Source organism: Peromyscus leucopus, chromosome 9 (assembly GCF_004664715.2).
Source record: "Peromyscus leucopus breed LL Stock chromosome 9, UCI_PerLeu_2.1, whole genome shotgun sequence".
NCBI classification, from domain to species: Eukaryota; Metazoa; Chordata; class Mammalia; order Rodentia; family Cricetidae; genus Peromyscus; species Peromyscus leucopus.
The window spans coordinates 84,580,206-84,604,951 of NC_051070.1; the positions used below are offsets into that span (position 1 = coordinate 84,580,206).

The window sequence follows — 24,746 nt, forward strand, 5'->3', positions numbered from 1 at the left end:
TGTAGGGTTTCTCGGACATGCTGAGTGGAGGTGAGGGGCAGGGGCTGGTGTTGTTTTCAAAATGAAATGATTATAGGATTTGGGCAGGAGCCAAATGCAGGGTTCTGAGAAAGCTGCCTGGGTCTGGGATGAGGAGCCATGCTGGGGAGCAGGGGGAGGGGAGATTCCAGGAAGGGGCAAGGGACACTATGATGGGAGGAGGGGATAATGAGGTCTCCTTCCCACCCCATCTCAGGTGGAGCTGACCCCGCCAACAGCAAGTAGATGAAGTGTACAGGTGCTGGTAAAGAAACAAAGCATTGAGTTGTCTCTTCGTGTGTAATGTGGTGGGCTAGGAGCAATACAATACACTGCTCTGGCCGTGGGGTCCAGGTAGGCACCAGCAATGCTGAGTCTAGGCATCCCATGTCGGACAGTATAATGTGTAGCAGCATGTAGAGGATGTGTCAGGGCTTAGATACAAACAGCTTAGATATTTTTCCAAACTTTGCCTGGCCTCCCTATCCCTAATTTTTGCCTTCTGTGTGGCAAATAATAACCCCGGACCAAAAGGGCAATAAGGATGCTGTGTGTCGATGCTCAGAAAGTACTAGAACCCACAGAGCAGCCAGCAGGCATTCAATGTCCAGGGGTTAGTAGGAATAGAGGGGGAACTCAGCCTGGTGGCCCTGCACTATGTCCCTGGTGTAGGCGAGCTTCTAGGCTCTTGTGGCAACACCCAAGCTGGCCATGAGCCAAACCTTACCTGTGCCTTCCTTCTTCAAGATTAAGAAGGGCTTGCCAGGACTGGGGTGGGAGAATGGCAGAGGAAACAGTGTCATGCAGGGATGTTGTTCTCTGTGTCCTGACCATGCAAAAGGAGACAGAAGCCCCAGAAGTGGTGGCTCCTTGAAGCAGAGGCCAGAAGGTGACTCACACTCCATGCTGTCTTTGGATCCTTAGTTAACTTAGCTGTCTGTGTGGCTGGTGCCCTGTGACCCATTCTCTGTATGGGTACTTTAGAGCAACACTCCTTTCTGGGTGCCCCACCCCCAACCCCTTGATCTTCTCCCTGCTTCTCAAGGTACTCACACCTACCTTGCCACTGAGTGTCTGAGCCCCCAAAAGTGGCATCTCCCTGTCATCAGGATCCTTTTTCAGTCCCACTGAATCAGCAAACTGCCTGAGTTAGAGATCCACTCCATCTCTAAGGGGCTCAGAACCCAGTGCCCAGAATCTGAGCCACATCATGGCAGCAGTTCTGCCTCTCCTGGTCTTCGGAGTTTGGCTTGTGCATGACAGGCCTGCCTGCCTGCCTGCCTGCCTGCCTTCCTTCCTAACTTCCTGGTGGCCTTTGGGTCCCTAGGCCACACCACACACACACACACACACACACACACACACACACACACACACACACACACAAGCTGTATATGGGAGGTGACCCAGCCTGTAACCATTTTTAACCCCTGAGTGACTTGCATCCGAGGTAGGGTAACTTTTTTTTACTGGAACTGATTCAGGAGTCCCACCCCTCATCGATGAGCTGGAGGAGGTCTCTCCTTGGACCCAAGCTTGGGGCAGTGGTATCCTGGCTTCATTACCCTCCCTTCCCACCCCTCCTCTCTAGCGGGTCCTGCAGAGGTGGGCTCCCGCCTGACAGGCACGCCAGAGCATAAAGCATCCCCCTCTCCGGAGCCAGCCAGTCGTGCCCCAGCACTGTATTTATTGGCGGCTCCTCTTCACTAAGGCCCACGGCAGGAGCTCAGACACCCGCGAGAAAAGCCACCCGCTATTGATCCGGCGTCAGGCCTCCGGAGCTTGGCCGGCATTCATCAAGGAGCCACAGCATGGGGCTACAGCTCGCCCTTTCTTTCTTCTTTCTTTCTTCTTCCTCCCAAGTCATTCCCCTCGGGGCCGGGAGGGGGGTGGGGTGGGGGACGACGACTTGCCGAGGTCACTCAGAGAGCTGCTGAGCGCCTGTGAGTAGAGTCGCAGGATGCCTTTGTCTGCGGCCTCTTTGCTGTAGATCCTTATCAAGGCAAGCCCGGGGGTGGAGCAGCGGCTGTGGGCCCCAGGCTTTTGAGCAAATCTTTGGAAGTTAGAGATGTGGAGCTGGCTGGAACTTGGAGCGAGTCGGGGAAAGCCCTTCTACAAAAGACAGTGTGTGGAGTGCCGGCATTTCTGTAGACTCCAAGCGGCAATCCTAAAAAGAGCCTGCTAACTAAGAGGGCCGAGAGGGACTTGATTCCGGAGCAGAGAGCCTAGAAATTAGCAAGTGAAAAAGGCCAGTTTGGACTGATGAATGGGTGCTTGAAAACAATTTGTTTTCTTAATTATGTAAATATGCTAGTGAAGAGTATTTACTCTTTGAGTTACCTTGGAAAACCCTGAACATTGCAATATTAATTGTTTTCTCTGGACTCCACTCTGATGCTTTTGAAGTGGGTCCCTAGAAGGTAGGACCTGGAGGCAGAACAATGGGGGCTGTGTCATAGTTTCTAGAGGATTGTCACCACCAAATCCCTGTCCCTAAGGTGTAAACTTTGCTCAATTCCAGTCTGAATTCTCACTCAACTGCAGGAATGATCTTTCTTTAAAATATGTGTGTTTCATTTTTATCTGTGTATATTATGTATGAGTGGTTTTGCCTGCTTCTATGTCTGCATTCCACTTGTGTGCCTGGTGCCCTCAGAGGCCAGAAGAGGGCTCCAGTGCCCCGAAAACTGGAGTGACAGATGATTATGAGCTGCCATGTGGGTGCTGAGAACAGAATGCAGGTCCACTGCAAGAGCGGTGGATGCCTTTAACCTCTGAGCCAACTCTCCTGCCATGGGGTTATCTTTCTAAAGTTAGTGCTGGTAGCCGAAAAGGCCCTAAGAATCAGTTGAGGATTGTAAACTGACATTGTACAAAACTGTGGGCGGGCGGGTGTGTGTGTGTGTGTGGTCCTGCTTATTTAGGGGCTTTAGTGTTTGGATTCTGGTTAATTAAGAGTAAGTCAGCCTAATACCAGAAAGAAAGTAGGTCTTAGGAATGTGTGTCTCCATGCTTGTTTGTGCAGTGAGGGTCAGTGTCCTGCCCTATCTGCTGGCTATGCTGAGCAGTGGAAACGATGGGAAGAGAGTCTTCACCTAGTTTCTTGGAGCCCCAAATCTCTGTGGGGCTGTGTGGAGGGGTAGGGTCTCAGTAAATATCCCAGTGAACAAATGAATGTCCCCAAAGAAACCATGAGAACACAGGAGGAGATGCAAGTGAGCCCCACCTGAAATATGTGCACAGCAGAGAGAAGTCTACCTCCCCACTGCCCCGAGGTTGGCCCTCCAGGAAGGAGATGCCAATCCATCTCACTTGCAGAAGCTGGTTCTTGTGCAAAAAAAAAAAAAGGAAAAGAAAAGAAAGCCAGTTATGAAGTAGGAATTAATCCATTTAACCAGCTCCTGGGAAGGAAAAGCCCATGACAACTGCATTTCCAAATGCCATCCCGAAAGTGATATTTCAAGTGGCAGTGGGTGGGATTAGAGCCTGCTAACGATCTGTGTCAAACAGAAGCAAGAGCATAATATCTAGATAAGTGATCTGCCTTGCCCCTTCCGTGGCGGGCAGCAAGTCAAGCAGAAATGTTTAGGAGCAAGTCAAGAGCTCATACTGAAGGGGCTTGTGCCATAAGAACGACCCTCAAAGGCAAAGGGCGTCGTCTCCCCATGCTGGTGAGATCAGTGTCCAAATGCAGAGAATTTAAAGCAACTTTTTGGCTGCCTTTCTTGTGGGTGAGTGACCGGCCTTTCCTACTTTCTTAATTGGGGCAGTTAGGAACTCATTCAAACAACTTTCACTGGCTAGTGGGCGGGACGGGGTGGGGGAGCTATAAAACAGTTTCTCCCTAGTGAGTGATCTAGGTTGGTAGAGCCCTCGGAGGAGGAAGGGGAGCTGATCTCTTTTAGGCGGGGCAGCGAATGGGTTTCCAGGGGTGCCTGAGGGGCTAAGTGGGAGGGGCAAGCGTCTGCGGAAAGCCTGGAGCCCTTGCTACTGACTGGCTGGAAGGAAGAGGCCGCGGCCGCCACAGGATGCTGTGTCAGGAAGGCGGCTGCTCCGGGAGCGGGGGCGGGGCTGTGCACAGCAGCCGCCCCCGGCTTCCCTCCCGCCGCCAGCTGCCAGGCACAGGAACTCCCCGAAGTCGGGGAGCCAGAGCTTATGTGCGCCAGTTTCACCCTACCCTGAGTCCCGCCTTCGGGGAATCCCAGGGGCGACAGGGACCCCTGTGCCAGGGGAGTAAAATGCCAAGCTGCAGACCTTCTCCGCCCCTACTAACCCTTTCAGAAACCCCTTTAAACCCAGGTTGCAACTGGATGTCCCCAGCCTGCCCCGCCCCTTCCCCTGGCAGAGGCCACCCGGGCCCCGCCGCGGACCCTCATTAGCATGACCACTTGGGAAGATTCTCCGGCGGGGGCGGGAGGCACCCGAAGTCATCCACCGCCAGTGCCTTCCCGGAGGCCCCCTCGGGCGACAGCGCGCCAGGAGCCCTACTCGCACAAGTGTTGCTTCCAATTAATTGCGAAGGCGGGGGAGGGAGAGGGGCCCGGTCGCCGCCCCCGCCCGGAGGCTGGAGCGCCACTCGTCGGGTCGTGCGTTCGCTCAGGCGGCGGCGTGCACCAGCACCACCCCTGCGTGCAAGTTTGAAATGTGAGCTGCCTCCGATCCCCAGTCACTAGCGCTCCCTCGCAGTGAAGTGGCTGGGCCGGCGGGCTGCGCACGCGAGTGAGTGCGGGCTGCGGGGCGGGGGTGCGGGCGCGAGGCTCGCGGGGCGGGGAGGGCTCCCCCGAGACGCCAAGGCAGGGCCGCTCGCCTTTCATCGTCCTCCCGCGCTCCTCCTCCCTCCCTCCCCCCCATCCCGCCGCGGCGCGCCCGGCTTCCCCCGAGCCCCCGGCCCCACGCGGCGGCACGCAGGCTGGGTGGTCACGCCTGCGGGGTCCTGGAGCGCGGCGGGCCGTGGGAAGTTTCTCCTGCGCGCCCCGTGCGCCCCCGCCCCCGCGCGCCCCCGGTCCCCATCCCCGTCCCCGGAGGGCTGTCGCTTGCGCCCGGGCGGGCGCGCGGCTGGCTGCCTCCTCGGCGGCGGCGGCCCCATTAGCGGAGCCTCCGCCTGTGATTGGCTTCGCCGGGAAGCTGGAGACGGGCGATGAATAATTGATGTGTGCGGTGCGGTAGCCGGACAGCGGCGGCGGTGGCGGGCGGCAGCGAGCGGGAGCGCGGGAGCCGGAGCGCCCTCGGAGCGGGCAGCGCGCAGCGAGCGGGCGCCGGAGCCACCCGGGGGCCCCGCGCGGCCGCCGCCGCCGCCGCCCCGGCGCGGAGCGGGGATGCAGGCGGCGCCCGCTGCCTCCTCGCAGCCTTTGTTCGGCGCCGGCTGATCCCTGCCCGGAGTAGCTCACTGCGGTCGCTGCCGCGGGCCGGGCTCCAGCCTCCCGGGGCGCCAGGGCGGGACCGCGGACTGTGCAACTTCTAGGTGAGTGTGGGGCTGGAGGGGTCGGCGCTGGGCGCCCGCGGGCCGGGCCCCGGCTCCCTTCGGTAGCGGGGGTGAGTGTGTGTGTGTGTGTGTGTGTGTGTGTGTGTGTGTGTGTGTGTGTGTGTGTGTGTGTGTGTGTGACAGAGGAGAGCCAGTGCATTGTGGGTAGCACCGTGTGCTGCATGGTGTCAGCCTGAGGCTTGGCCATGAGAGTGGCTTCAGCGTGCACAAGGCCCATTTTGTGCACCCACAGAGGAGACCTTGGTTCCTCCTCCGGATGAGAGGGTAGGTGGGGGACCAGAAAGTGTGCTCCCCACGCCTCTGTCCTAAAGGTGAAGTGTTGGTTCTTCAGCAGACATTTTACAAGGCTCCATCCCTGGTAGGTTTTCTTTACAAAAATAAGAATTAGTCCAGAAGCCTTTGGTGGAGGCAGTGGCTAACGATTTTAACTTAGAGCTAGCTACTCCTTTGTCAGAATGAATCCTTGATGCTGTAGACAGCTGTAGAGCTCCCTTCCCAGAAGTGATGGGTGAACAGCAGACTTCTGACAAGTGTTTGCTGGAAAGATTGCTGCTGCTGCTGCTGCTGCTGCTGGTGGTGGTGGTGGTGGTGGTGGTGGTGGTGGTGGTGGTGGTGGTGGTGGTAGAGGAGGTGGAGGAGGATCAGTCTGCACTAGAGGCCCAGGAGGGACCTGTCTGTGGTGGGTAGGGGTGGCTGGCATCAGGCCCTGAAGACCTTGCAGAGAGGTTTCTCAGAACACTGCAGGGACTGAGAAGCAGCTGCCAGAGGTCCCTAGCATATGGCATTAGTGTTGGTGCCCAGGACACAGATAAGTCCCAGTTCCTAGTTGGCCTGGAAGCCAGCAGCAGTAAGATTGGGAGGGCAGACGGTATTCCTTGGATGGGCTTCAGAAGAGCATCAGATCTTACAGTGAGGCCACAGTGCCCTGCCCTTGACCATCAGGCTTAACTGCCAACGGGCCTGGACATAGCAGGTGGTTCTTCTGAGAGGGAGGTTTTGTGAGGCAGCTGCCAGAGTGTTGGTACCAGTGTTTCTCAACAGCCTATCCTTGAGAGTGGGCCAGAAATCGGGCCAAGGATTGAACAAGGCCATGTCACCAGGAAACCTGGATGGTGTGGAGAGAGACTCTGGATCCAGATGTGCAGTGTATTGAGATTTAAGGTCTATATGGCTTATAGTAAGTCTGTTCCTCCTTTTTTTATATCTTCACCAGGCAGTGACTACCCTGTAAGTAGCTGGAATCGAGTCCCTTCGGGGCTATTTTTACCCCAAACTTCCTTAGTGAGAAACCACCAAACGGCAAAGCTTTGGTGAGAATCTGAGTCTGTACCGGAAGCAACCGCCTGCACAGAGTTTGAGGCCTGCTTCCTAATGCTGCTTGCTCTTGCTCTCCCATGCACAGCCTCCCTCAGTCATGAGCGCTCCCCCCCCCCAGCCCCATGCACTCCAGAGAAAGTTCCATATCGACTATGGGAAAATAATGTGCCCAGCCCAGCCCAGCAGGGAGTGGAGGAAACCCGGCAGGACTTCTGCTGGAGCAATGCCTTGACTCTGTGATGAAGCTTCTTAAAGACAAGAACCATGGGTCCCTTGCACCCCACTGCCCACCACAATGCTTGGCAATGAGTAGATGGAGACTCAGGGACTGCTGAGCAATTGTATGAATGTGCAGAGCCCACAGCAGGATCCAAAGAGCACGTCCAGATTTCTGTCTGCACCTACTGAACACCGAGCTGTTTTCAGATCCTAGGAGGTCTAAGATGAGTCACTAGGCTGAGCTTAGGTGCTCAGACAGAGAGCCCTGTTCCTAGGAGTAGTTAACCAGAGTCCTGCCTCAGGTCTTCCTGCGTGGCCTTTGCTAGGTCACCGCCATGAGGGATGGCTGCTGAGCTCAGTGGAAAAACTACCATCCAATATGGTGGCCACGCTAACCACATATGGCTGCTTATACGTTTAAACTGGTTTAAGAATAAAAGTGATATTTGCTTAATTCTGTTTTCCTCCTGGGTGTTCTGTGTGTCACCAAGCCCATTCTGAGTTATCACCAGTACTTAACTCAGTGTTTCGTGCACACCAACCATACAGGCACCATATCAAAAAGAGCTAGCTCGAGTCATTTTCTTATTGGGACTAGCTTCATTTCAGATGCTCAATAGCCACACAGGCTAGTGTGGCCACTTTACTGGACAGCTTGGATTATAAAACGGCTTCCTAGTGGCAGAAAGTTCCCGGGGACAGTGCTGGGTGGGGACTTAGAAAACTTAAGATGAGCCCACCTTGTGACAGTCAGTGCCAGCCTGGTTAGATAGACCTTTCCATGTTCTTAACATTTTGAGTCATCATCATGGCCCCTGTGTGGGGCAGGCATAGGCTAGCCAGTGCTCCCAGTTAACACTGGGGTTAAATTCTGCTGGAGGGTGTGAGCCCCGGTAGACAGCACTCTGCTGTGTAATAGAGGTCAGCCAGGGGGCACAGATGGGCAGAAGTCCCAGGAGCATCCTCAGACCTCCCTGAGGACTGTCATGGTGCCGGCAAGGTGTCAGGCTCTGTGAAGTCATCTATCAATCAGGCAATCCTCAGAACAGGCAGTTCTAAGCTGGCAAAGCTGGAAGGAGAGGGAAAGGTACCCTGAGCCCGGGAGGTGTTTACCTTGCTGGATGTGGCTTTGGTCCCTCAGGAGAGGCCAACTACTCCACAAGGGAAGGGACTCATCACTGGGCAAGTAGCCCAGCTGCTTGGAGGCACCCCAGAGAAAGAAGAAAAGAAGTGTCCCAGAGAGAGAGGGAAGTCTGGACAGCTAGCAAATGGGCCAGCATTGCCCCTTGCTCTCCTCCACCCGGGGCCTACTACCCCTGGTATCACAGCATACCCACTGGGCTCTGCTTGCCCTGGCACTCTCCAGAAGCCTCAGCTGCCTGGGAAACTCTCCAGGGCCTTCAAACAGCAGCCGCCTCCCAGGGGAGCATGCTCAGGGAAAAACAAGGCCCCCACCATCCAAGCACATCCAGCTTCCCAGGGAACTCCTAAGCAGTACCTCTAGGCTGGGAAGGACAAGACAGCAGCCACTGCCCAGGGACAAGGGACCAAGGTCACAGCAGGACAGACCTGGGATGGAGTAAGGGTCCTCCCTTACCTGGTCTTCAATGGGTCGCTCACTGAGAGCCGGAAGCTAACAGCTAAGCTGAGTCCTGATGCTTGCTTTCTTGCACCAGTCAGGCAAAGTTGGTGGCCGGCAGCCTTGTCCCAATGTCCCAGAGCCTCCCACCTGCCCGCAGTAGGTATTTCTGCCTCCTCAGGCCCTGGACTAGCTGAAGGGGTGGCTTTCTGCACACCTGGAAGGGAGTCTTCCATATCCACCTAGGGGAATATGAAGGATGAGCAGGGCTTTGTTTGCACACTCAGGTTGCAGCCCTATTAACAAGACCCCCACAGGCTGCCACAGTGTCCCTTTTCTTCAGTCTCACTGGATGTGGACCCCTCCAAGGGGATTAGTGGAGCCAAGCCCTGCCTGTCAGCAGTTATGTGTGGATCCAGGGACTGGGCTTGTCCGCCCATGGTCACCCAGGCAGTTCAAGGAGTTCGGGTTGTTTTCTTCTCACAGTAGCCCAACTGTGGCCCTGACTTCTACGAAAAGCCCACTCTGGGCTTCTCCAGAGCCATCTGGGAGCCTTCTAATCCTAATCCTGTGGGTTTTCTACAGACCTGCCTGGGCTGGGGGGGGGGGGGTGTCTGGAAGGGCTAGCCTGTAGCAACAGCCAGTGGTGCCTGTATTTGGTGCATGAAGAACTGGGAGTGGGGGGTGGGAGGCTTTTTCCAGGACAGCCCTGCCTCTGAGCCTGGGGCCCCTCCATGATTGCTTTTTGCTGGATGAGCTCCCCCACATACTTCAGACGCTGTTCAGGATAACACAGTTCCTCAGGCCCAGCCTTCCAATAATAGTGTCTGTAGTGTGGTGCGGACATTAGTGTGTGACCTTTGGGGTGGGGGTGGGGCTGAGGGTTCCGGTAGGACTGCTCTGTCAGTGCGCTGGAGCTGTGGAAGGGAGGAGGCAGTGGTGACTTTGGGACTGGATCGGTCTTAAGTTTCCCAGAAGTGAGGGAGTGAGTGGGATAGTAATGTCATGTGGGCGAGCGCAGCCTGAGGTGTGGCGCTGGAGGAGAAAAGAGGTGGGTGGACCAGAGCCTCTGGTGGAGGCTAGGTGGTTCATTGCTGAAGCTCTCAGCCAGAGCACGGGGTTCTCCTAGTGCAGTTGGGGAGCCGGAGGGCCCTGGAAGTGCAGTTTCCAGAAGCAAGGGTGCTGCTGAGCTGCAGGCCAGAAGAGAGTTTGCTTGGAAGAGGGGAGGTTAGCATCTTGCAGTGGGAATGCCCTTGCTTCTGCTGACAAAGTGAAAGCCCTCTCTGGTCACGGGGCTTCTGTTTTGCAGTTGTCATGGTGGGGTGGTCAGAAGCAGCACTCTGCCTCCCCCAGAGCTTTGGGCACTTGCTGGAACTTGTCCAGATCTCTCCAGGCAGCTCTCTGCACTCTGGGGGTGTAGGGGGAGAGAATATAGGTCCTGTTTGTAGACATGCAGCCCCCTGTGGGTTCCAGGTAGGTCTGGGAAGTTCTAATGCAGTGAGGGTATTTCCTGGTGGTTGGGACTGCAGGGGATAGGTAAAGGAGAAGTTCCCAGGGCTTTTCGCACCCTTTGTGGCCCAGGCAGTGATCCCTAGGGTCAGAGCCTGAAGCACCTCATGATTTATAGGACCTCGTCTGTCTCCAGAGCCTGTCATCTGATTAGTGGAATCACAGTGTACAGAGAACATTCTGTAACTTCGCCTTCCATCCCTACTTATCCTTGGGAGGATTTTGAAAAAATGGGAGGGGCATGTTTCAAAGAGGAAGGAAGCAGCCCCCAGGGCCTGCCTGCTTTTCTTTTCTTCTACCTCCCTTTCTTCTTTTCCCCTCCCTTTCCTTCCTCCTTTAATTCCTTCCTTGTTCCTTCTCTTCCTCTCTCCCCCCTCACCCCCCCCCACACTCCTTCATTCCTTTTTCTTCTCTTCAATGCTGGAAGTTGAACCCATGGCCTCACCTCACAAGCTAGGCTGCTGCCCTTGCCTTCTGTGTATTGGTAATTGACACATAGTAAGTAAAGGGCTGGATCCCCGGGATACAGAATAACACTTGACACCTACCCTGCAAAGATCAGGCCAGAGCTGGAATCCTCTTTCATCTCCTCAGTTCTGCTGGGTCTAGGCCCAGCTCAAATGCCACCACCCAGGAAGCTGCCTCTGGCCCCCAGCACACACAGCCGCATGCAGCACAGGCAGCTGAGAAGAGCAATGGAATGGAGACAGCCCAACCCCAAACTCGACTTACTGGAAACATTCCGAGGGATTTTGGTTAATTTTTTTTTTTTTTTTTTTGAGTGTGCGATTCGGTTATACAGTTTTCAAGTGAAAGCTTTCTAATGACAGTGTTGTGTCACAGTGTCAAAAGGTTAGACATGCCAGCCTGTGATCACATCCCCACAGGGTGTCATCTTGCTTGACTGCAAGGGGAGACAAGTTATGTGTGAGCATTGTCAATGCTGGGTGCCTCGTAAATGTGTTACATGACCAGCCCAGGGCACAGGCCAGTGATGACAGAAATGGTCATCCGGGGAATAAATGAGAGTTCTGAAACCCTGCAGAGGCAAGGGGATTGCCATGAGTTTGATGTTAGTCTAGGTACAAGGCCCTGTCTAAAAACAAAACAAAAGAAAATGAGTAGACTCACTGTGTACAGAGCACATAGGCGCATATACTTGGGTCCTTGACCTGAGCTCGGGGTGCCAAGATAACTATGTGGTATACAATGTAAGGAGTCTTTGGCTTTTTTGGGGTCCTTGCCTGCCAAGGTTTATTACACAACTCCACGTAGTTATCAGTAGCTGACTGTGCTTATTTAGTTGTGGTTTGTTGTATTGTTGTTGTTTATTGGGATATTATTTTTCTGAGACAGTATCTTATTTTCTAGCCCAGGCTGGCCTCAGGCATGAGCCACCATGCTCAGCACATGTACTTATTTAAATGTACTAGTTAAAATTAGATAATTTTTGAGTTTTCAGTTCCTCAGTCTCACTATATGAAGTTCTTGGTAGGCACCATACTAAATGGTGTGGCCACAACTCAGAAAGGCAGGAAGTTCTTTTGGGCTCTGTGATGCCTATGAGTCACTGAAGGCTCTTGAAGATGTCTACGAGGTCCGTGGGAGGTAGGGTCTGCAGGGAGCCTCATACTCACAAGATAGAGCCGGCCTGCCCTACCACCCTGCCCAGCACAAGTCTTTTAAAACAGGATCACCCGGGGTATTCCCAAGCCATGTTGAAAAGTAATTATGAAACCCACATCTGTAGTTTCCTGGGTGACTTTGGGTAAGTCACTTAACATCAAGCTTGTTTTCTGATCAATAAAACAGCTGTGCAGCCTGCCTGGCAGGTTGCAGAGGGCTCATGGGGCTGTGGACCACTTAGCTCTGTGTCTGGAATATAGTAGCTGCCCAGGAAATGACAGCTTGACTCAAGTCAGCTGTTCCCACACCTGAAAATGGAGTTCTTTCTCGACCTGCCTTGCCCACAGCCTTCGCTGGAACTCAGTTTCCTGTTGTGTTCTGCGAGCAGAGTCTTGCCTGTGCCTTGTAGAAGTGCCCATCCCTTCCTTCTGAACGGCCACCATTCCTGGACAGGCTGAAATGGTGTGAGGGAGAGTGACAGTATTCTTGTCGTCTCATGCCCTGGTGTAAAGCCACAGGGCTGACTGACACTGTTGACTGGCTCGGCCTGGGAAGCCTCAGCTCACGTCCCAGCTGTGGAGGAAGTACGTAGGTGCTGGCAGCTACTTTCATTTCCTTCCTGAGGCCTGAGCTGGGAGTCTGTACCTTGGGCTCCTAAGGTCCTCTGGCACTCTGCACACCAGCATCCATCTGAGATCTGTTTGTGGCCCATCAAGAACTGGAAGCCCCTGGATATCTAGGCAGAAGGTCTGTAAGCCAAGCCGCGTGGAGGGGACTCTTGTTACTCTGTACCACTAAAGAGGGTGGGCTTTTTTTTAGTGGGAACCTGGTCAGTCCTGAGGAACCATTAGCTATCCTTCGAGCTTTGTAACAAGTCTCTGTATTTGTAAAGGGCCTGCTCCTCTTGGGGTGCATCATCCTGGTCCCCACAGGAGGCTTCTTAGCCACACACTGCACTCACCGCCTGGCCACACACCCTTTGTTGTCCCACTCTGAGGTGATTGCTTTGGTTAGCAGTGCATGAATTCCCGTGCGGCATTCCTGCCTTCCATTTAACCTGAGAAACCTGGGTACCTTGCTTGCCCAGGGGTCCCCCAGGCCTTCACCCTGAGCTCAGGGCTTCCTTGGTGTTTGCATAGGAAAGGTTTGTGGCTTCACTGCAGGGACTTGAGGACAGTTTGGGCATGTGTGTTCTTTATTTCCCAGCCGTCATCCTCCAGTGTTCCCAGACAGTCCCAGGGATGCCCCTGCAGAAGTCAGCACCAACACATAAAACCCCTGCTCAACCCATGGGGCTGCACACACCCATGACCACCGATCCCTAGTGACCTGGGAGGTACCTAGGGACAGAAGAGGCTCCCAGAGGCCATCAGGATGTAGGAAGGAGCAAGGGCCCTTCCACTTGCCTCCCTTTTGGGCACAGCATAGGACCTGTCTCCTTCCCGGTCCTGCTAACACCCAACGGCCCAGTGGGCAGCTGGCAGACGGCTTGGGGTACAGAAGAAACACCACTGTCGGGTCCCTCCTGCCCACTCACCTGACCTCAAATCAAGACTCAACCAGAGCCAAGCTGATCAGGGGCTGGTAATCCTCTCAGCTTTTTGTGCTGGGCTCTGTCCAGAAAGGTCTTCAATGACCTAGGTAAAATCCCTCTTCTCCAGTGGCAACCCCTAGGGCTTCTCCGGAGGCTTCTTCCCAGTTTGGGGGGTGTCTCCCACCTACAGGAGTGCCCCCACAAACTCTTACCTAGTTGGAACCCAGCCCCTATAGAGGCCTGCTCAGGCCAGCTTCCCTCAACACCCCCCTGGTTCTGGGCTCTGTTATCTGAAACTTTGCTGTCCCATCCCCCCCCCATTCAGATGACCTGGAGCTTGAGAATGGTGACAGCCTGCCCTCAGCTGCGCCCCACCCCCCAGTAAAGGGTAACCCACCATAGCGTCTTTCACGTTCTTCTGGGGACCCTGGATGCATGCCCGTTCTGTCGTGCTTATGCTGATACAGACCTGTGACCCCCACCAGACACTCTGCCTGTTGCTAGCGTTCAGTAACCCCTGGGTTTGTGCAGGAACCATGAACTTCAAGTCCATAGCTGAAACTCCCTCACGTTTGTGTGTTCAGCATCTGGGTGGGTGAAATGCAAGCAAATATGTTTTTGAATGTGTGAATGAACAAAGAAGAGGTTCTGGGTGGGGCCTCTGCCCTCTTGGGAGTTTCAAGTCCCCCAGTGGGACTGGAAGGCACGGGCTGCGCAGGGCAGCATATATATATATATATAGTGTGTGTGTGTGTGTGTGTGTGTGTGTGTGTGTGTGTGTGTGTTTATCTGGGGGTAAAGTGGATAGGCCTGTTGCAAGGGGCATGTGCCAGAGAAGAGATGTAGAAGATGGGTTGTTTGCAAGTGTTACATGGGCTTCCGTGTGTGTGTGTGTGTGTGTGTGTGTGTGTGTCCACATAGACAAGTTAAGGACCTTTCCATGTTGAATCATTGTTAGATGAGCCTATGGGGTAGGGTTCTTGCGGGGTTGTACACACTTGTATGTGACTAGCCAGTGTGCCTGGCACAAAGGACGCAGTGTGTAGATGTTAGTGGATACCCTGGTGTTGGACTAGAGGGATGAGCCCCAGCTGCCCCTTTCGCTGCGGTAACAAGCCCTGAGCCTCAAGGCCAGCCTGCCACTCCAGTGGAGTATTTCTCAGGGTACTGTTCCCCAGCAGCAGCTCTCAGGCAGGATCAGGGAGCCTAGGAAGCTAGCATGACTCCAGGGATAGAAAGGCTGAGGTAGCCCACCTCGTCCTTGGAATCTGACTGCACTGTGATTTTCTCGGGAAGCCTTAGGAGAAGGTAACCTGTGGCTTCTCCAACTCTGTCTTGGCACCCATAGTTTCCTTTCTGTCTCCAGCAGCGAGAAGATACTGTTCATGTCATCATAGATACCTGAGCAGAGATACTTAGCAGAGCACCTGGGCGTCCAACAGAAGGAGCTAACCTCTCAGGGCCTCCATTTTCCCTATCTAAAAAACGCCTGTCAGTTCCTCTTCCTGCTTAGCACCAGAGCTAAAGGACCCTGGGAAGGCTGTTCTCTGAGCCCTCAAAATCAGGTCCCTCTGGTCATGGCCATCTGGGTAGGCCTGAGGTAAAGGGTCTCTACAGTAGTTCAGAGTCTCACTTTGACTCCTCTTACCACAGGACACAAGGAGAGACAACACCCATGTGACCTTATTTTACACCTGACTCAAGCTTCAGATTGCAGGTTGAGGTCAGAGGTCATTGGCTACCTTCAAACCTTCAGTGACAAGTTTTGTCATAGTAGATGTTTCTAGAGCTCTTCAGAGTTCAGAAGGGACTTTCCTGTCCATGTTGCCCTCTCTCACCAGCAAAGGAAGTACTCTCATGGACTAATGGGCATGTGGAGCCAGGGAGTGTGGAATGTTAGGTAGAGCTGCATATAGCTCTCTAGCTCTCTCCCTTCACATACTGAGTCTTCTACACTATCAGCAGACCCTTGCAAGCCCTGGCACCTCTCCCCAGAAGTGCCCCCAAGAACTGGAAATCCAGACAACAGAATTTTCACTGGGGTCTGGGACTTGGTTAGGAGCCACTGTACTCAGGGGAGGATGACACCATGACCCCAAAAGATGATACTCATGACATTGTATCCAACATGGCCCATGTGGATGCCCTAGGCCTGTACACATGCACGCGCACACACACACCATTTACACACAGCCAAGCGTATACTCCTTTCACACACAACTGCACCCCAACTTCCAAAGAAAACAAAAAACAAAAGATACATTGCTTCCCCCCACACACCTTGGGTTTTGCCTCTCCGTTTAGAAAACTTTAATTGTAGCTTCTATTCTTGTTTTTAAACTGATTTTGTTTTGAATGTTAAGTAACTATGGCTTGTTTGACATACTTCAGAAAACAAAGCCTCTGGGGAAGAAGTAGCCTGTTTGCTTACGATGGAGCGTAGAAGTTCAATGAAGAACGTTCATTCTACTTCTGGGGTGCTCGGCCATGCCCTGCTGTGCTCTGAAAGACAGCCAGAAACACACGCGTGCGTGTACACACACACACACACACACACACGCACACACACACACACACACACGCGCACGCACACACACACACGTACGTACGTACACACACACACATGCTCAGCATGGTACAGGATAGATGGGGTGGCTGGGGAGAGACTAAGTGGGGGCAAACTCAGGATCTGAACCCCAAGAGAGTCTGAAGGGCTCTGGGGATGGCCCTCTCCATTGAAGAATGGGCTGAAATAGTTGCTCGCAATAAATTTAAGTAAAAGTAAATAAGAGCTGGGATATAGCTCACTGGTAGAGCACTTATGCCCAACATGCTCGTTTGCCCATACACTGCCCCCATAACACAAACTCAGATTTATGCTCATGACCTCGGGGGCCCAGCTGCCTTTATTATGATGGTACAGGACACAGAAGTAGAGCCTAGCACTTGGGCTGTGAGGAAAGCCACAGAATGAGACCAGGATGGCCTTGAGCCTGGCTGCCCCTGGTAGGGCAGCTGGTGAAAGCCTGCTTCTTTCCACCTAGGAACTTAGTGAGGCTCACGTCTGAGCCAAGGAGAAGCAGCCTACCGCTGTGACCCAAAGTTAACTTGAACCAGGTCTGGGGGTATTCAGAATGGTGATGGTTGGTGCCGTGGGGGTCTAGTGGGTAAGGGAGACCCCTCAGAGAAGGCTTGATGGCTTTGGAACCTAGTGTGCCTCCCTATCTGAGTTTTCAGCCCAGGGTCCCACGGTCTCATTCATTCTTGCTTGCGAGGAAGGGTGTGCATTTATAAAACCATATGCCTTGCAGCCAAGCTCAGCCTGCAACATCCAGGTTTGCCTGAGCTGTACATGACAGCTGGTGCCTGCTCATGCCCTGCAGGGTTGTTGGCTTCCAGCCTAGCTTGATTCCATCCTTCTGTGCCCCCAAGGTGTCTACCACAGCCTTAGAAGGCATTGCCCCCCTACCCCAACCCCCATCCAACCCAGGTCTATTCTCTGTGGCCTCTGGGAGGTTCAGGTTTCTACCCACCAGGTGGGCAGCTCCCCCGGTTCCCCCAAACAGCAGCTCGGCTCACAACACTGCCCTGTTCCTGCCACCTGGGCCCCCAGGTGCCATCTGCCACCTTGTTTCAGACAGCAGGTAGGCGATCTCAGGGCAAGCACAAGAAGAAAGCATGTAGGCCTAGGATAGAGAAGGTGAGAGGTTCCAAGCAGAGGGTAGCCATTAGCCCACCTGCTACAGGGCATCTGCATTGTCCTCAGCCTCTCTGTAGGACTCATAAATGCAGGCATGGGGGATGGATGGAAGGAACAAAGAGTCCCCCAGTGGATCCCCATCTTCACCTCTTACTGTATGACTGTGGGATCCCTCTGGACATCTCTGTGTAGATCTGAGCCTCAGATCAGTTCTCAAACTGGTCAGCAGGGGCACCGTGTGTCTCCCAGCATGTGCCCGTTACCTTCCTGCGCCTTCTGCCTATCTCTGCCTGGGCTTCTGAGACGAAGGGTGTCTTTGAACCACCTTCCCCCACATTGGACTGCTCCACTTCATTTCATCTTCCCCGGGCTCCAACTCAGAAGTAAATCCTCCCTCCCCACCCCTGCACTTCTTGGATTTAACAAGCCTGCTGGAAAACAATAGTGATTTCCGCATCGATCATAAACAGAAGTGATTACCATACAATTACGGCCTGAACCATCAGCCTGGATGCAATCACAGAGCCGTGTTGTAAATCGGAAGACAATTGCCTGCAGAATTACCCCCAAATTGGTTTAAGTGGCAACAAAGGAGTGTTGGCATTTTGGGGAGGGGTGAGAGAATTCTGGTGGTCCTGTTAGCGGAGGGTCTCCACTGGGGTGCTCCCTAGTGGCTTCTTGGAAATTAAGTATAGGGGGAGCTACCTGTCATTTTTTTCCCACACCCACTTTTCCCCCTTCAGTTAGTGCTGTGCTGGCACAATTCGTTGTAGACTTGTTTATACTAATGTGTGAGTGACTAGGTATTCCTTGAACCTGGGCGGTGTAAAGAGGTGATCCTTGTGGAAGGGGGTGTTCCCGGGGCCTAATGATCTGTAACCCTTTCTCCCGGCAGGCGCCCTTTTCCCCTGTGGTCTGTCCAGGTCAGCCCCTCTGTCTAGGCTCTTCTGACCTGCCCTTTCTATATCCTCCCCTCCCTGTCCCCTCGCCCAGGGGTGGACTCTCTCCAGGCCTTTCCCACATCCCATCCAGGGCAGCCATCCTGAGGTGTGGCTTTGCAGGCGGCCTCAGTAGTTAAAGCCTCTTCCTCTCCTGTCTGTGCTTTGTGAGAAGTCCCTGACTGTGAGATGCCTTTAGGCATCTAAGTATGGATTGTTATTAATCTTCAGCTGTGTGTGTGTGTGTGTGTGTGTACCGCTAATCTCCAGCTGTGCATGTGTCTGTGTGTGTCTGTATGTGTACTGTTAATATCCGACTGTGTGTACTATGTTTGTATTGTTAATCTCCAGCTATGTGTGACTGTCTGTCTGTCCTGTGTCCGTACTGTTAATCTCCAGCTGTGTGTGTATGTGTTGTTTATCTCCAATTGTGTATGTATGTCTGGGGGCGGGGGTGCGCACACACACACACTCTCTCTAGGATATCAGACTGCGTTGAAGCTCCCAGGAACCAAGAACAGCCTGCCTGTGATTGGTAGACCCAGGTTCTGCCAGGTGCAGCCAAGTCCACCCTGGCAATGTCTGCTTGGCACATCTTGTCTAATCTTCACAGGAAGGTTCAAGCATACTTGTGACTGCCTGGTTTAGGATTCTCAAAGCTGTCAGATGAGTTGGGTTGTTCCAGGCCATACGGTCCATCTGAGTGAGGAGTGGGGTCGTCAGACTGACATTCTATATAGCTAGTTGTCATCCCTTCAGACCTGCTGAGGGCAGGCAGTGGTGCCTGACCTGCCCATGACCTCAGACAGCTCTCAATAGTGAATATACACTTGCTCTTTCATATCAGTCTGTCATCCTCAGTTTTATGAAAGAATAGTGGTCTTCTCCAGGTGCAGCCTGAGGGTCAAGAGTCTTGCCCAGACTTCCTAGTAGCCCTTGGGTCCTTGTTGACCAAAGCTGCTTTGAACCCCACTGCTAGACATCAGAGTTGGACTCACTGGTACCTGAGAAGCCAGAGGCAACCTGTTCTCCATTGAGTTCTTTCTTGCAAAGCCCTGAGGTGTCCCTTCTGGACTTTGTAAACCAAATATGGTGGTAGCTTCTCCATCTCTATCCTGAACTCCAAGGACTTGGCCTGAGGGGCTAGAGCGGCCTGGGGGTGGAGAGGGGCAGTTGCCACCTGCTTTGCTCTGGCATCAAAAGGCTGGCTGCGCGGCCTCTAGTGTCCAGTCAGTGGGAAGATGGGGTTCAAAGCCACAGAGACCTTCACTTGGACTGAGGTGCCACCCCCACCGTGGTTAGGTTTGTGCCGTCTTTACCTCTAAACCCCAGCTTTCTATTCTTTAAGTAGGGACACCTCCCACTGTGCTGGCTTATATGACCCAAGAGTGAGTGTGCCTGGTCTAGGCTCTTAAGATAATGAATGGTCATCTTTGGCCTGAGGTCCCATCCAGGCTTTGTGAGCATTTGTCCTGGGACATATTATGCACTGGCCATGCTCAGGATTGGGTTTGTTCTTCACAGTAAGTAGCTGCTGGGTCTATGCAGGGACCCCAGGTGGCCATTGACACTTGAATTCAGTGAATTAAACTTAAATGAGACTTCAGCTCAGCTCTACCTCCATTGCAGGGCCACAGGTGAAGCATTCCACAGCCACAGGTGGCTCTGCCTCTTGGTTGTAGGCAGCACAGATAGATGGAGAACATCCCTACCTTCCGGGGAAATTCCGTAGCAGGGCTGTGCTATGTTATTGAACTGTTGCCCAAATATGACACTGAGGACAAGGTGGTGGCATGCCATAGGCAGTCTCAGCTAGAGCCAGGCTGGGACACAGGCAGATCTGCTGGCTGCACCCTGCCTTTTGATCAGCATAGACTCTTCCCCTGCCATGAAACGTCAGTGGACTCCCCAAAGGCAAAGCCTGCATTTTCTTCCTGGGGAACTTGAGGCAAGTAGGTTTTGAACCACTGTCTAATGAATGAATGAGTAAACATCACCCGGATGCAAGTTTGGGATAAACTTGACTCCCCTCCTGACGGAATTAACGTGGGGCGGGTAGAGCCAGCCGCTGAGGAGTGATGGATGGCCCCTTTCTCAAGATAAATGTGGCAGTCAAGGTAATCGGATTGTGTGTGACGGTCTAATTTGTAGGCGAGGGTAGGAAGCGCCCAGCCATGCCTCGCCCTAGCCACCCATATTAGTTTAATCAAATGCCCGGTATCTAAATGGCTGGGCCCAAGTGATGGATGGTGTGAGCTTTGTTAAATGCTGTTGCCCTGCCGAGCCAGACTCCCCAAAGCCCCACCAGGCTCCTGAGCTCTTTAATTTGTTTCTTCTTGCTTGGTTATCTCTGCATGGAGCAGGGAAATGGGACCTGGGCTCTGTCTGTCTTCAAGTCATGGATTTTCATAGAGGCTGAAATGGAGGCTTAGAAGTAGCTAACATGGAGTCCACTTCCACCTTTTCTCAGAAGCCTTCCTGAGTCATTGCAGTCTTGGGGAACCATGCCCCTCAACCTGGGCTCCAGTCTTCTATCTCAAGGCTCTCCCCTTTTACTTCAGCCAACTGGCCTTTCCCCTTCCTTCCTTCCTTCCTTCCTTCCTTCCTTCCTTCCTTCCTTCCTTCCTTCCTTCCTTTCCTCCTTTCCTCCCTTCTTTCTTTCTAGCACTAGCTGTCTTGGAACTCACCATATAGACCAGGCTGTCTTAGAAGTCATGAGGGCCACCTGCCTCTCCCTCCTGAGTACTGTAATAAAAGCGTACACCACCACACTCAGGATCCTTTTCACTTTCTTTTTTTGTTTTTTGAGACAGGGTTTCTCTGTATAGCCCTGGCTATGCTGGGACTCACTCTGTAGACCAGGTTGGCCTCAAACTCACTGAGATCTGCCTGGCTCTGCCTCCCAAGCGCTGAGATTAAAGGCATGCGCCACTACCGTCCAGTTCTTTTCACTTTCTTAATGGGGTATTTCAGTGATGGTTTTTCTCCATCCTGGATGACAATTGCTCAGTATTCCATTAGTGCAAGGAACCTTCCCTGAGAGTCTTCCTGTTTCAACATCTAGACCGTGTATTGTACACACACATACACACACACACACACACCATACATACACTCTGTGGTGTAAGGTAGGAATTACAGTGGAGTCCCAAGGCTGAGTCCTTGAGAGAGACAAGGTATAGAGCATAGAAGACCCTCTGGGAATTGACAGTGTATTTGGTCTGAAATCCCCGTTCTTGAAAGGGATTCCTACAGATGGCAGAAAGATCTCCTTCCTCCCTTGTCACATACCTGGCTGCCAGCGGGAGTGTTTGTCACCCAGTCACTACCGGGGTGGTGGTGGAAGCCACACTCCAGGTGGGGACTGGAGAGTCGGCTAAGAAGATTTTTTTTTTTAAGTAGCAGGTAGCCAGAGCTCGGCAGAGCAGTGAAACAAGGTTGGTAGGCGGTGAGTCCAGCGGCTGGGAGGAAGCCCTGGCTGAGGAGGTGCCGGTGGTGAAGGAGCACCCCAAAGTGAATGTCTGAGTGAGGCTGAAAAGTTTTGCTGTGAGTCCATGATAGAAAAACCCTGCAAGAAAAACTAAAGGCTCCAGCAGCAGTGGTCCCCTGATGAGAGGAAATGGGGGGCGGGGGCGGGGGGTACCAAATGACAACTGTTTCCACTACTCTCACTGTATGCGTGTGTAGCCTCTTCAGAGAGAGAACAGGGAGGTGGATCCGGTATTGGGAGAACTGTGGCATCTCGAGCTTGCTCCCTATTGCTGCCTCTGTGCATATCTCTTCTCTAAGGAGCACGTTTTTATGACATTGTAAATATGGTGCCGTTTTTCACCTTCTGAGAGGATAGATTCCCCCGTCCTTTGCTCTTGCTGGTTGTCCTTCGGCAAGTCCCTCGAGGTCTCTAGGGGCCAGGAGAAGAGACACAGTGATCACTGGCTCCCAGGACTGTCAGGACAAGGGAGAAAAGGGATGTGCTGATTTCTGTCTAGCATATGCTGAGGACACACATGCCTGTATGACCTGGCTCTTTTAAGGTCAGAGAAAGAAACTAGTCTCATCCTCACATTCTCCCTGGGTTCGGGATCCCAGGATAGTCCCAACTGTGAAGTCTGACTCCCTTAAGAGTAGCTGGACTTGCTCCAGCCTGCTGACCACCATCCGTGACCCTGTGGCCTTGCTGGGTTGCCAATTGTCTGGCCAGACCAGCCCCTCAGGCCTGAAGCTTGCCCTGCTGGTGCCGCTCGGCTTGGCCAGCTGGCTGTCCAGCCTGAGCCCCTCCGCCACAGTGTTTACACCTCTCTTTCGCCTCAAGCTCTGTTAATTTTTCATGGCCTCCATCAGAGGCAGAAGGCAAAAGCTGTTTCCTGCAGGGAGAGAGCAGGAGCTGGAGAGGCGGAGGGAGTGTTGTGTGGTGATTAAACACTGCAGAGGTCTAAACAAATGGCAGTTGCCTCCTCCAGAGGCTCTGGAAGAGAAACCAGGAGCCAGGACTGCACAGCAGATGGCCTAGGTTCCCAGATAGAGCAGCTTCAATCAGACCACTCAGGCAGGGTCACCGGAATAGGACCTGACCTGAATCAAATTCTTCACCTTTAGCTCTGTCATGCCCCTAGAACACCTGTGTGGACAGAAAGGTCACCTGCGGGTGAGGCAGGTACGTACCCCACCTGGGCCTTGTTCCAAACTCTGTGATAAAGCCAGGGCTCCACCCACTCCTGTCTCCAGCCTAGGATTTTTTTCTCTGAGAGTCCAAGGTCAAACCTCTGCAGTCTAGGATACAAAGGTGTTAGCAGCGACCCGAGAGAACATTTGCCAAGCTCACAGCGCTGGCCCTGAGAGCTCCTGAACATTCTTCCGTGAAAGGGAGAAAAGAGCCTCTCAAATCTGTTCCTGAAGCATCTGAGGGGACCTTTCATACTGCCAGGCTCTGATCTCAGCCACGCCTTTGGCCGGGCAGCGCTTCTCAGTGTGAGACTGGACAACATTGGCATCACCATAACCCGGTGGAACTGTAGATTCTTCAGGTCTGTCCCACTGAATCAGAGACCCCACAGCGAGTGGAGTCCAGCACTTGTCACCAGTGCTGTGACCTTCCAGATGATTCTAAGGATTAGATGAGAAGAATGTCTGGCTTGGAGATCCAGATGGTTCCATCCTGCTTTGGGACTTCCCTGTCCAGGACATACTCTTACAAACTGGTGTGTTACACACTGAGCAACTGAGTAACCAGTATGGGTATCAATAGGATTACTTCCACTGCAGCAAGATGTCTGGATATTTAAAGAAGCCCACAGAGAATTCTATCAGGTTTAAACAAAAAACCTCTTTGCCTGCCCCACTCTCCAGCATGCCATAAAAAGGGTGTCCTTTGGGTTTGCTTCAGATGGCGTCCATCTAAAACCAAGGGTGCCTGTGATTAAACAAGTAGTTGGCATTCTAGAATATGTTCCGGAATGTTTCTCTAGGGTGTAAAAGGGACCCCTATGGTTTAGAACGAAGAGCCAGTGGCATAAAGAGCTGGATCTGGTATTTTCCTGCAGCAGACTAGCCACCTGCCAATCTTGATGGGCACCTGGAGAGGAGGCGTCACAGGCAGACACAGGTTGTTCTCCAGTCCCAGCAATTACATCAGGCTTTCTCAGAAATGGCGCGGTACAGCCGATCAGGGAGAGCGTAGAAATGAAACTGCTCTTGTTTGATGAGTAGGAAGGCAGCCCCAGCCGCCGCGCAGTTCTGGGCGGAGAACCCACTTGAAGACTGGGCAGGAAGGAGCTTCTAACCACCCCTGCTTACTGTATTTAGAGCCCCTGGACTATAAGGCCTCCTAAAGAAGAAAAAAGAGCACCTGTACTGTCCCAGAGCTGACTCCTTAGCCCGAGGTTGGAGGAAGGAGGCTCCCATCCGTGTTTTCTCACCAGGATCCTAAAAGTCCAAAACTTAACCAGTCAGGAGCTGGGAAAGCAAGGAATGGGTGGTGAGGGGAAGGGTCCGAGGCCTAAAGGCAGAGGGTAGTGCAGGGTCTGGCTATCAGATATTCCCCGAGTCAGCCCAAACCCAGTCGTGAAGGGTGTGGGTCGCCCTGTGAAGTACTGCCACCTTTGCCCCCACTCCTGCCTCTGTCACCATGCCCCCACGCCCCTTGACTTTGGGGAACTGCCTGGATTGTTCCTTTGTAGAAACAAGTTTGCTGTGGGGTGATCACTTCCCCAAGGCTGAGTCACCCCAGGTGGCCTCCATGTCGGCGTCACAAGCTCTGCCATTTGAGGGTTCCTAGGATGGTCATTGGCTGCAGGCTTCCCAAGGCTTGACACAGTGTCCAGCCAGGCTGCTCAGCACACAGATGTGTGGTCTGTTGCCATCCAGCTACTGGTGTGTTGAGCACTGGGGTTCTGCTGAGCACTGGGGTTCTGTGCTATCTAAGGAAGGATTGGGACTCAATCCAGCCTGAGTCTCACTGAAATGTCTCAGAGGAGATTAGGGAAAAATAGATCCCATCATGGATCCACCCCTACCCCCACCCCCAGTTCCCTGAGGTCGAGCAGAGGGTAGTGCTGGTTAGCCTGCTCGAGAAAGCATGTGTGATAAGGAAAATGGATCTCGAGGCTGTACCTGCTGGAATGAGGCTACCTACCACTCCAGACCGGAGAAAGTGGAACTCCTTTCTTACCCTACAGACCCAGACCAGTGTAAGGAGAGCCTCTTGGTCTCCCAAGCCAGCTGACTTCATTCCCTTTCTACCTTCATTCTATCCCAGGGCCCCAGGGCCCCAGGGCTGTCCTTGGCTTGTTCAGGCACTCCTTAGGGCCAGAAGGCATCGCATGGGG

General features: G+C 53.3%; 1 protein-coding gene across 7 annotated transcripts in view; it reads left to right on the forward strand.

Moving 5' to 3' along the window:
- Nucleotides 1–24,746, forward strand: part of Zmiz1 (zinc finger MIZ-type containing 1) — a 203,617-nt gene that overhangs the window by 137,299 nt on the left and 41,572 nt on the right. Inside the window, exon 1 of one of the 7 annotated variants that reach the window (XM_028893574.2) lies at nt 3,926–4,737. The exons of 3 other annotated variants lie outside the window; for them this stretch is intronic. The gene's annotated coding sequence lies outside the window, so the exon portion shown is untranslated. Of the gene's footprint in view, nt 1–3,925; nt 4,738–5,328; nt 5,480–11,549; nt 12,498–23,331; nt 23,525–24,746 lie in introns of those variants that run through there. 3 more of the 7 variants (XM_028893572.2, XM_037208634.1, XM_037208633.1) reach the window with 3 other exon arrangements.